The sequence below is a fragment of the Leuciscus leuciscus genome (genome assembly GCF_965113295.1).
Source record: "Leuciscus leuciscus genome assembly, chromosome: 2".
Taxonomy (NCBI): Eukaryota; Metazoa; Chordata; class Actinopteri; order Cypriniformes; family Leuciscidae; genus Leuciscus; species Leuciscus leuciscus.
Window position 1 is genome coordinate 27,496,212 of NC_138726.1, and position 12,240 is coordinate 27,508,451.

A 12,240-nucleotide genomic window follows, 5' to 3' on the forward strand; every position below is an offset into this window, starting at 1 on the left:
AGGTCAGTCTAATGACTCAGCGCTTCATCAGATCCACTATCTGTTCAGGACAGGTTTGGCATCCCCATTTTGGTGATACAGAAATGACACTAGATGAAGAAATCAGATTGTTATCTTTGAGGAGTGTATTCACCGGTTTAAAGTTGAGGATCACTGCAGGCTGCCGATTGAATTTCAATAACATACTGTACACTACCATTCAAAAGTCTGGGGTTAGTTTGATTTTTTGTTTGTTTGAGATATGTATCACCAAGGCTGCATTTATTCAATCTAAAAACAGTAATATTGTGAAATATCTTGCAGAAATCATTCTAATATGCTGAATTGCTGCTCAAGAAACATTTCTCATTAGCATCAATGTTGAAAACAGGTGTGGCGCTTGTCAGGATTCTTTGAGAAAGTAATTCTCAAGTAATTCGTATTTATGAAATAGATTTATTTTTTAAACATTAAAAAGTAAAGATAAAATACACAATTTAGTCATTTTAAAGTGCACATAATGATCATGACTCACTGCAATTAACACTGTAACATCATCAAATATCTGCTCAGAAATTGTAATAAATCCCATTTAAATTTTAAAAGTATTAAAAGAGAAAAAACATGAAATAAGATCAAACGTGGACTCTAAAATGCACCGTTTGAAATGATAATAGATGCAAAACTAGAACTCTGTCTGGTTCTACATGTCAATGCCAAGTTTGTGTTAAATGTTAAGATTAATTAATATGCAAACAAATGAAAACTAAAAGTACTAAGTTTAGCTAAATGAGTAGTGTTGTTCAGCTTATCATGTGTTCTCATATCTGCCCCCATGAGACTCCATCAAGGTTGCCAAGTTTGCAAAATTGGGCTGCCATCAGTTGATTTTTTTTTCTCCCCACGGTTGAAAGGTTTGACATATTGCATACATTTTATTTGACTGAAATGCTTGTATTGAAATATTCAATATTCTACCAATCATAAAACTGTGATAAACTATGTAAAGTTTTGTGAAGGAGGGCCACTGCTAGGGAGCCTTTGAGCTGTGTTTACGATCACTACGATATAATGTGTATTTTAGGTTTGGGAGTGGCATATTTTGGGTTCTGATAGCCTATTTGGGATATGGTCATTGGGTTTACTTTTGGGCTATGTGTGATACACGCACCTGCAGGCAGCCAGCTCTCTTTCTCAGTCATTTATGTGTACAGAAAAGGAATACACCAAAATTAATAATGATAGAGATGAAATTGTGGAGTAAGGGCAAACCAGGAATGCAGAAATGCATATGAATGCAAGAATTCACCAAAATATCAGCTGTGGCATGAAACAATTACAAATATTGTATTGCTCTGTCAGTGCAAATTGCTTCCTTTGGGTTGTGAACTAATTATGTTATGTTTTGGGTTTAACTACATTGTATTGTCTACTTTTGTTTGCTTGGTAAATGGTTATGTCATGCTCTGCAGAGCCAAGGATCCAATTGTTTGGTACAGAAAAATAAGTAAATACAAAATAAGAGGAACAGAATGTGTCGGATGCAATGTGTCTTAAAGGGGCAGTTCACCCAGCAGTTTACCGCCCGTTTTTTCATTTTTAGTTAACTATCCCTTTATGTTATTCTAAGGGTCTTCAGGGGCATAGTGAAGTTATAATCTTATTGTCTTCTGGAGTCTAAACTTGTCATAAAAAGTCAAAACAATTATTGGACAATTCTCTCTCTCTCTCTCTCTCTCTCTCTCTCTCTCTCTCCAAAACCATTGAGCCTTTTTTGTTTCTTAATGGTGTCATGATGTGACTCCTCATCAAGGTCTGGTGCTTGGTATTACTTTCTTTCACATCATCATCTCCTCTGTGTCATTCAGTCAGTCTTTTTTGCATCACGGTGCAGCGCCTCTTATTTCCAGATAAACACCATGGCTCGCCTGCACACTAAAACAGCGGTGCCCAGTCGGCCAGCTCTAATTAATTGCAGCTAATGAGGAGCAACATTAGCATATCAATACTCCCTTCGTGTCTGTTCTATCCAAGCATGGACGACACAGACTCATCTCTAGCAGAAGAAAAAGCATATGGTTGATACCTCACAAAAACACCATTAATTAAATAAGATCCCTTCATGAAACAACCTCTGCTTCTCTGTCTTTCTCTTTTTCTCTTTTAATAAGACTAATTTGGTCTGCTATTCTTTTTTGTAACATCCCTTACAGACAGGAAAATGAATGTGCATAGCTGCATTTTCTACCCTATTCTCTCTGTATTTGAATTGGCAATGGAAATCAATATGGTTTTTGTATTGTAGAATCTCCCATCAATACTATGCAGCTGAAAATGATACACTGTTTTCAGAAGGAGCTCAGGGCCATTTATTCCAGTGCCACATTTTTAGGAGCATTGCCAAATATGTTTTTTTGTTGACGGCAGTGGTTCTGGAATTTACTGCCCGTTTACTTTAACTGCCTCATTGTAAGGTGGAGATTTTGTATATTATAGAACAGTTAGTTCTGGTATACAGTCCACACAGCACTGAGATTTTCCACTTGTAACACCCACTTGTCATAAGTATACACAATAATATTAACTGAATGCCAACAGGTAGCAACTTCAATTGGGTTCGATACACGGAGCCAGATCAATGGGCCAATCAGAAGATACCAAGCTCGAAAGAGGCAAAGCAAACACAACACACAAGTTTGAGGTTTTTAGATTCTTGTTGTATTAGCTGTTATGATTTTTTCTTTGAAATGTACAGTAAATAATAAATGACAAAGGTAGGTAAACCAAATGAAATGTCAAACTTTTGACAAAAAGGGAAAAAAATGTACAATATGATCAACCCTGATCAAGTTCTGATTTGAAATAAATTGATAAACCCAAAAGAAAACAAATTCATCAACAAAGCTTTTTCTTTCTTGACATCTCTGGTTGATAAATTCCCTCTTTCTTATTTTCCGGCTGAGGTTTGAATTTCTTGATTTCTCTAATTCAATTATGACTATTTGTTTAGGTCAATAAGGTTAGTTTTGATTTAAGGTCCTAATTTCCTGGTTTTACTGTGGTTTAAACCAGTCGCTTCAAATACACTCAAATCAATGTTTTGAGTCAAATGATTCAATTAGAGTAACAAATTTACCCCAACAATGAACTAATAATATATATATATATATATATATATATATATATATATATATATATATATATATATATCCGAATAACACTTCTCTTAAGAGATATACAAAACAAATTGTAAACAAAGGTCACAAAACTGCAAAAAATAAAGATTAAACACCCCTCAGTCCATTCAATAAACTCAGTTCAGAAAAATATACCCGAGTCCATTAGATAGCTTCAGTTCAGGAAAACATATCGAGTCCATTCGATAAATTCAGTTCAGAAAAATATACCTGAGTCCATTAGAGTTCAGGAAGGAAAACGACAACAAATGGATGAGAAGATAAGAAGTAAAAGATCCAAGTTCAGTCTGGGAGGCTCGCCATCTTTCTTTTCTCTCAGCACAGCTTGATGAATCCTCACCATGCACGTAAATCACAGCAGAAAATCCAAACGTCTACACAAACAACAAAAACTGGCCTGTACACACAGTAGACATGTGCCGGTATTCGGTAATGCGATAAATCGCGGTAATGAATATGCACGATATTGTTATCGTGGGCACTTCAAAATACCGTGAAAAATAATAGATCCGAATTTAGATTTTTAGAACGCGCATTATAGCTTATTTTCCATCAACCGCTTAAACAAACACTGCGTATGCTGCGCGAAACACGTGCGCACTCTGATATAAACAATCGCCACGTGTATAAGCATGCGGCCGGTGCGCACTTCTAGTCTAATGTAAACAGTCCTCACATGGAGAAGCAGCATGGCGGAAGGAGGAACGCCGCCGCCTACAGTTTATGGCCGCCGCCGATCTATCCGGATCCATCCCGCTTCTAAAAGCAGAGCTGCCAACTCGACGCATTCAGCGCGAGACTCCTCACACGCTCACGCCACACATCCGTTTTCTCACGCAGAGAAAAATCGCAGAGCAAAGAGGACACGAAGACCGTCAAACAAGACAGAGCAGGTTACTTTTCATATGAAACAGGAGAACAATTGTGTCACAGAACGTTACATTTAAACTATTTAATGACCAGCAGCATGTTAGATGACTAAAACATATATATAGATAAAGAGGAGATTTTGCTGAATATGTGCACTGCACTTTTTTACATATTTATTATATTTTTACTTGTGTCATTACATAATTGTTATTATAATGAAAACCACATTATATTTGATTTAATTAGTTATTTGTAACCTTTAATAATACCAGCTGATAGGGCTCTATATGGTTACATAGCATTATGTGAGATATTTTTTTTCATGAGAAAAAAATAACATGTGGGCTATCTACTGTAGTCTTCCTAATATTTATCCAAAATAAGTCAATATTGAATCAAAATTTAAATCAAATCCCAAGTATTGAATTGAAATCGTTAAATTTGTGTTAAGCAATACAAACAGTAGCCTACCAGTCATTGTACCATGTAATCATTGTTTTGACAATCACAATTACACCTTGTGATGCAAGTTTTATTTAATTTTTTACATCCCCCCCCAAATCCATCTGTTTCTCATGTGCAATTAAAATATCGTGATAATACCGTATACCGTGATAAAAGATCACTCAATTAATCGCAGCATGAAAATGTGATACCGGCACATGCCTAACACACGCCTAACACACAGGATAACATTTTTAGAAACTCATTCCTAAACTCTGTTTCAACAATGTACTCTTCACATCAACATTTAGCGTTCATGTACAACATAGGCCATACTTCAAATACTTCGAACATATCACTTAATTTTAACACACATAGAAATACAACACAACGTTGTAATTCATCACATATATGAAAATAAATCCACAACTCACCAATTCCTCTGAATTAACAGTGTTCTGTTAATATTTTCTCCAGATTACACCACGAACTATAGTGATGACTCAAGAAACTTTGGCTCGACGTTCAGGATCAACAAGGCCATAACAGGTAAGCTCTACAATACTTCTCAAATTGACACTTAATTCAACTTAAAATAACTTTTATATGCTTTGTTTAGTAGTTGTATACTAAATATTTGCTCAAAATTAGATCGTTTATCTAAAATTTCTGGAACTTTGATCACATGCGTTTCTCCATTTCAGCTCTATCAGTTTCCACCGCGTCTCACAGTGGGCGGAGTCAGCATTGCCGCTGATCACACTCAATTGGAAGATCTACATCTGGAGTGCAGATTCCAACTCTAATTGGATTTTTTTTTTTACTGCAGTAACTTGCATATTACTAATATGATTAATAAAGCATTTTATTTGTCTCAATTTTCTTTTATCACTATCTTTTTTTCACATAAACAGTTTTACTGGAAGGGTGCATATGCAAAAAAAATATTATTTTTTTCCTAATTTGACTAATTTGAGTCTGGGTTACACCCTGTTTGTATCACTTGTTTGTTTGTTCCAGACAATCAGTCTGTGTATTTAGTGGTAGGGATTTATTTTCTGCGGGTTACATTGTTACACCAGTAGGTGGCGCCATGGCTGTATTTATGAGTGAGTCACTGAATCATGAATTCAACCAATTTGTTCAAAACCCTGACTCAGGAATTAGGAAGTAATAAGTGTCTGGTTTTGTTAATGAGTCATTGAATTATTCACGCAACTGATTTGCTTAAAAACAGTTTCATTCAGCAATGACACAGCACTACTGTGTGCTGCTCGGAAACACAAAAGAGTTATAAAATTGTATACAAATATATAATTTTATTTTAAAACCAACATTGGTGCAAGTCTCAGCTTTTATAGACTATAGCGTCAACTTCTATGGTACATGGAATCCACTATTGCATGTCCACAACTTTCCAAAAGATAAAAGAATATAAAGAGAGATGGATTCCAACACTCAAGGACAATGTTTAATTTACTCCCCGTAGAAGCCGGATTGATGAGGGTTTTTTTTTTTTTTGCTATAAAATGGCAGGCTTTTAACTAAACGTATAGTAAAGTATGTAGTGTTATAAATGTAGTTTTTTTTTATCACAGTCTGTGAAAAGAGAGAATGCTGTCCCGATGAAGGAAAACGGTTTGAATTTGCTGCAGAATTAATACGAATGTAGTAGGCTATATAATTTAACAGCGGCAATGACGGCTACATTCGTATAGTGTTTGCATGTGACTTGACAGTTACAAATAAAGCCACAATAAGCTCATGGAGCGAACTTGTCAATCATCTTGATGGATGATGCAGAGGAAATGCTGACCAATAAGAGGACAGTTGTACATGCATGTGACTTGAGTGAACACATTTTGGTACGCTTTGAAAGGTTGCCTTGTGAAAACGAACCATACCAAGAAGAAAATGCAACATTGTAACAAATTAAGTACCTGTTTCGGAACAAAACAAGCGATCTATAGGTGTGAAAATGGCATTATTCTAAGATGACTGAACATTGAAAGAAAAAAAAGAGGCAGTTATAGCAGTTTAAACAGGTTAGTACTGGGAAAAACAAGGGCAAGAAGTATCATGACACTCAACAGGGCTGCTAGGGTGTGACGTGACCTTTTCTTCATCAGGGTATTTATTCATCAAAGACTCACTCTCACTTTTAACAAGCTTAGGCTGGCATGCGAACACAGGGCTTATTAAGTAGCCATCTTGAAAGACTGACTCCCTGTCATGTTTTAATGAATGGCATTTCTGATGGATTTGGCGGGGTGTCATTCAGAGTTTTTCCACCACACTTTAACGGCAAAGGAATGGGGACAAAAATCTGAATTAATTAGCTTCTTTAACTAAAACATGTTCTCCATGGGTGTAATTAACAACAATTTATTTGGACACAGTTTCTCCTTGAAGGAGGTAATGTTGCTAATTGGAATTATTTTTGAGTTGTGTGTTCAGCAATTATGTGCACATTTCCTTCTCCAAGACAAGCTGTGAGAAATTTGTTGTTTCCATTTGCAGATTTAAGAGATACATTTGCAAAGTGTTTACTGGTTTTGTAAATGCAATAATACTTGAAAGACCTCTGAAAAGACTAAATACAGAGACAAGCCCACAGGGTAAAGACTCAATTGCCTGTTCCCAGTTCAAGGAATATTTCATGAATATTCACATTAATAACAGAGACAATAAAGGACAAAAAACAACTTGCTTATTTAAAAGGCTGGAGCGTTTGGATTTTGAAAGACACATTTATGATGATCTCTAATGAACATTCTAGATTCTCATTTTCATGAGATTGTTTGGCTCTTGGTTAATTGGCTCTTTGCTTTGCACATTTTTTGTTTGATTAGAAGCTTCAGTAACTAATGAAAAGAAGAAGAATAAAATACAAACAATAAGCTATTTAGCATTTTAGTAAGGCAAATTCAGAACTTGCGATACATGTAACCTGGCACGCCAGGCTGGCAATGTCTTATCTTCATTGCCTTTTGAATAAACACTTTTATTTAGTCCGCTTTTTTCCCACAGTTTCATCCTTATCGGTTTGAGAATTCATCATGCTAAACAACACCATGACCTTCAGAAACAAACACAAATTATAGACAATTGCTTTGAAAATGCTTTACCCTCAAGCGAAGCCTATACCTGAATAGCAAAATACCAAATTATGTTTAATTAAACACTATTCACTCTTTTTGAGTATAGAATGTGTTTCTTCTGCTGGAATTTCTGAGTCTGAAAATCTTGCTTTGATCAACCTACAGGCTATGACCAGGTGTGCAGCCTTACGTTGAAGTCAATAATGTATTACCATGGAGAGCAATATAGCTAGAATATGAAATACACTCTGACTAAAGAGCAACCATATCTGCTGCATCATGTTTAAAATACTGTGGCAGAGACAAACTGTAGTCTATGCTGTCAAAATAATGCTGCAGGTTTGAAGGTAGACTTCTGCAGTGTAAAAGAAAATGTTATTTCAGTCACAAACTGTCCATCCCAGGTGTGCACATCATGAAATCAAAGATTCTTCTTTTTTGATTCCCACAGACCGCTGCTTCATTCAAGGCTGCATGGGAAAGACGTTCACCTGGGGTCAACAAGATGCTCTTTATCCACACAAACTTCACAAACACCTTGGTGTCGCTTGGTAAATAACACCAAGGTGTAAATAACACCAAGAGGTAAATAACACCACATTTTCAGAAAAAAATCGGAAGAAAAAAGATTACAGCAATTACTATAATGCAATAATGAGAATCAACCTGAAATGCAAAGTTTTTTTTCAAATAGCAAAAATTAAAAGCAGTACAAAAATACTAAAAAGGATTCACTATTTATGTTTTTATTTTATTTTTTAGATATGCTTAATTGTTATAGAAACAGGCCTGATTTCCTAACCAGATGCGACTGCGAGATGCATCAAAATCAATCAAAACCCACAGCCAATCAGAACAGAGTGTGGGCGGAGTCTCGCGGCAATTGCACAGCTCCAGAGAGTAATCTTGACGGCACTCGCAAGAAAGTGCATAGGTAGGCTACATAATAAAATTCACATATACACCATTTAAACATTATTTAAAAGACATACTAAAACAACTGAGTAACACATACTGAGTTACTAAAACAATCTTTGTCAAAGAATACACTTGTTTGTTCAAAGTTTGAACGTTCTTGTTTCCATTTGTTTAATGTCAAGATCTGAGGTGAAAGCTATCCATTGTTGCTTTTACAGCTACTTTTACAGCTGGGAGCACTAAATGATATTCAAAGTCACATTGCATGCTTTTAACATTAAATAAAGCACATAAACAGTAGCCTACCTGAGATTATAATTGCCACACTTTGTGTTTGTTGTTCCAGCTGCGATGTTGCAGATAAATAGAAACCGTTTCTAAAATAGAATCGTCGCCGTCGCTGCTGGTTAAGACAAAAACGTAATCGGTTACTAACGTAACCTCGGTTCTCTCTAGAAGAGGGAACGAGTATTGCGTAAGTTAGCTTACGCTACGGGAAAGTCATCTTTTCTCGAGATCTGAAGCCAAAAAATGATCCTTAATTTTTATAATTTTGTCAACGCAGTGGAGCAGCACGCAGACCTAGGGCAGGCTTACTAGCGTGCCCATTGGCTGCCCTGCGGCAACTGCAGCAGCCTATCGCTGAGCCTTAGACGTGACGTCACGTCCAATGAGCGCGCTTGGCGCGCCTCATGCATCACAGCCCGCGAAAGAGGGGGTGTGGCTTAGCGTATATAAGCGAGGCTCAGAGGCTGCTTCACTGGTTTCTGTCGCTGAAGCGAATGAGCTCGTGGCGCGAGCACGGCGGGTTACGCAATACTCGTTCCCTCTTCTAGAGAGAACCGAGGTTACGTTAGTAACCGATTACGTTCTCTTATGAGAGGTTCTCTCGTATTGCGTAAGTTAGCTTACGCTACGGGAACTCCCTTGTCAACGCCGTGCGCGCCCAGCATCCACTAAATGAGTCCCAGGGGAAGTCCGGGGAACACGATGAGTGGGAACCGGGCGGCCAATAGAATGGCTAGCGCAGTACAAAAGCACACACTAGGGCGCTCAGAGCGGCACGGCCGGTCTGAGCTGATAAACCCTTGTATAATGCAGCTCAACCAGGAGAGCTAAATCAACCGCAGTTGCCCGCACACAGACAGTGGGCCGGCCTACGCGTGACTTAGACTGATAAAACTTTCGCCTGCAAGGCAGGAACTTCCAGGTTGTAAAACCTAACAAATTTCGAGGGGGAGGCCGAGCCCGCCGCCGTACAAATGTCATGAATGGAAATTCCGCTGGACCAAGCCCACGAAGAGGCCATGCCTCTGGTGGAGTGAGCCCTGATGCCCAGAGGGCACTGCAGGTTTTTAGACGCATAAGTAGCTGCGATAGCGTCCACTATCCATCTGGACAAGGCTGTGTTTCGAGGCGGCGAGGCCTTGGTGCGCCCACCAAACGAAACGAAAAGCTGCTCCGAATGCCTGATAGCGGCGGAGCATGTGACGTAATTTCTCAGCGCTCTGACCGGGCAGAGGAGATTACCATCGACCTCGCTGCCGGAAGGCGGCAGGGCTGAGAGAGAAATGACCTGTGCTCTGAAGGGAGTGCCCAATATTTTGGGGACGTAACCATGCCTCGGTTTAAGAATAACTTTCGAGCCATTAGGTCTGAACTCGAGGCACACGGCGTTAACGGATAACGCGTGAAGGTCTCCCACACGTTTGACTGAAGACAGAGCTATCAGAAAAACGGTTTTGAGCGTGAGGTATTTCATATCCACAGTTTCTATGGGTTCAAAGGGATGCGCTTTCAGGGCCTCTAGGACCAGCGAAAGATCCCACATAGGAACCGAGGGGGGTCGCGGGGGGTTCATCCTCCTGGCTCCCCTAAGGAAGCGGGTGACGAACTCATTCCTTCCTAATGCGCGGCCCAGCGCCGAACCGGCAAAAGCTGAGATGGCCGCAACATAGACTTTGAGCGTGGAAGGGGACCTGCCCGTGTCCAGCAGCTCTTGAAGGAAAACCAATACCTGCGATACCCCACATGCTTGTGGATCCACCCCCTTGGCAGTGCACCACTTTTAAACACAGACCATTTAGACGTGTAGAGCCGCCTCGTAGAGGGGGCTCTAGACTGGGTGATCGTGTTCACAACCCCTTCTGGCAGGTCAACGGGTATCCGTTGCATGCAGAGACCAGCGCTCTGCATGGGGATGCCAGATCGAGCCGTGGGCTTAAGAGAGAAGGTCTCTTCTCGCCGGAATCGGCCAGGGGACTGTGTCTGCCAGCTGTATTAGCTCCGGGAACTATGAGGAGCACCGTGTGGCGCGCTTCCCTGGTTCTCCTGATGACTTGTGGCAACAGAGAGACCGGCGGGAAGGCATATAGTGGGCCGCTGGGCCAGGTCTGGGCCAGCGCGTCCTCGTTCTTCGTAAAGAACTTTGGGCAGTGAGCGTTGTCTTTTGACGCAAAGAGGTCGACTTTCGCTTTGCAGAAACGGCGCCACAGTGACTGGACTGTTTGGGGATGCAAGGACCACTCCCCAGGGGGAACATTGTCCCTGGACAGTCTGTCGGGACCCTCGTTCAGGTGCCCTGGGCTCTCAGCGAGCGCAGTGAGTGCTGAGCCCACACGAGGAGGCGTTCCGCCAGGGTGCAGAGCATTTTGGATCTGACGCCGCCCTGGCGGTTCACGTAGGCCACTACTGATGTATTGTCCGTGCTGACTAGAACATGGTGACCTTGGAGGACTGGGAGGAAGTGCCTGAGCTCTTTCTCGACCGCGAGCATCTCTAGACAGTTTATGTGAAGGAGATTCTCCTGGTCTGACCAGCGGCCATAGACCGGTCTGCCTTCGAAGAGCGCTCCCCAACCTTGGTTGGAAGCGTCTGTCGAGACAACCTTCCGGTGCGAGATCGCTCCCATCGTCACTCCCGTGCGATACCATTCGGCTGCCAGCCAGGGCTGTAGGGCTGAAATGCAGCCTTGATTCACCCTGACTCGCGAGTCGCCGGCCGCCCAGGCTCGGTGAGGCACGCGCGCTTTCAGCCAGCGTTGAAGCGGGCGCATGCGCAGTAAGCCCAGCTGAAGCACTGCTGCAGCTGAGGCCATATGCCCCAGGATTCGCTGGAATGTCCTCAGCGGAGCCTGGCTGCCCACCTGGAAGGATGCGGCGAGATGACGGATGCGGCGCGCGCGCTGCTCCGATAATCTGGCCGTCATAGCCACCGAGTCCAGTTCTATCCCAAGAAGGAGATTGACTGGCGGGGCGATAATGAGCTCTTGGTCCAGTTAACCGAGAGACCCAGGTTTTCCAAGTGGCTGAGAAGCACTGTTCTGTGAGACACAAGCTCTGTCTCTGACTGCGCCAGAATAAGCCAGTCGTCCAGATAATTCAGTATACGCATTCCCCGTCTTCTGAGGGGAGCGAGAGCCGTGTCCATGCACTTCGTAAATGTACGGGGTGCCAAAGACAGGCCGAACAGCAGGACTGTGTATTGATATACCCGACCGTCGAAGGCGAATCTCAAGAATGGCCTGTGACGGGGTGTTATCTGGATCTGAAAGTACGCGTCCTTCAGATCGAGAGAGATAAACCAGTCTCCTGGGCGAATTTGCGCGAGGATTTGTCTGGTTGTGATCATTTCGAACGGCCGTCTCATGAGGCTTTGTTCAAATGTCTCAGATCTAAAATAGGTCTTAGCCGTGTTCTATAGTGTTCAGCACCCATTCTGACATGCCCTGG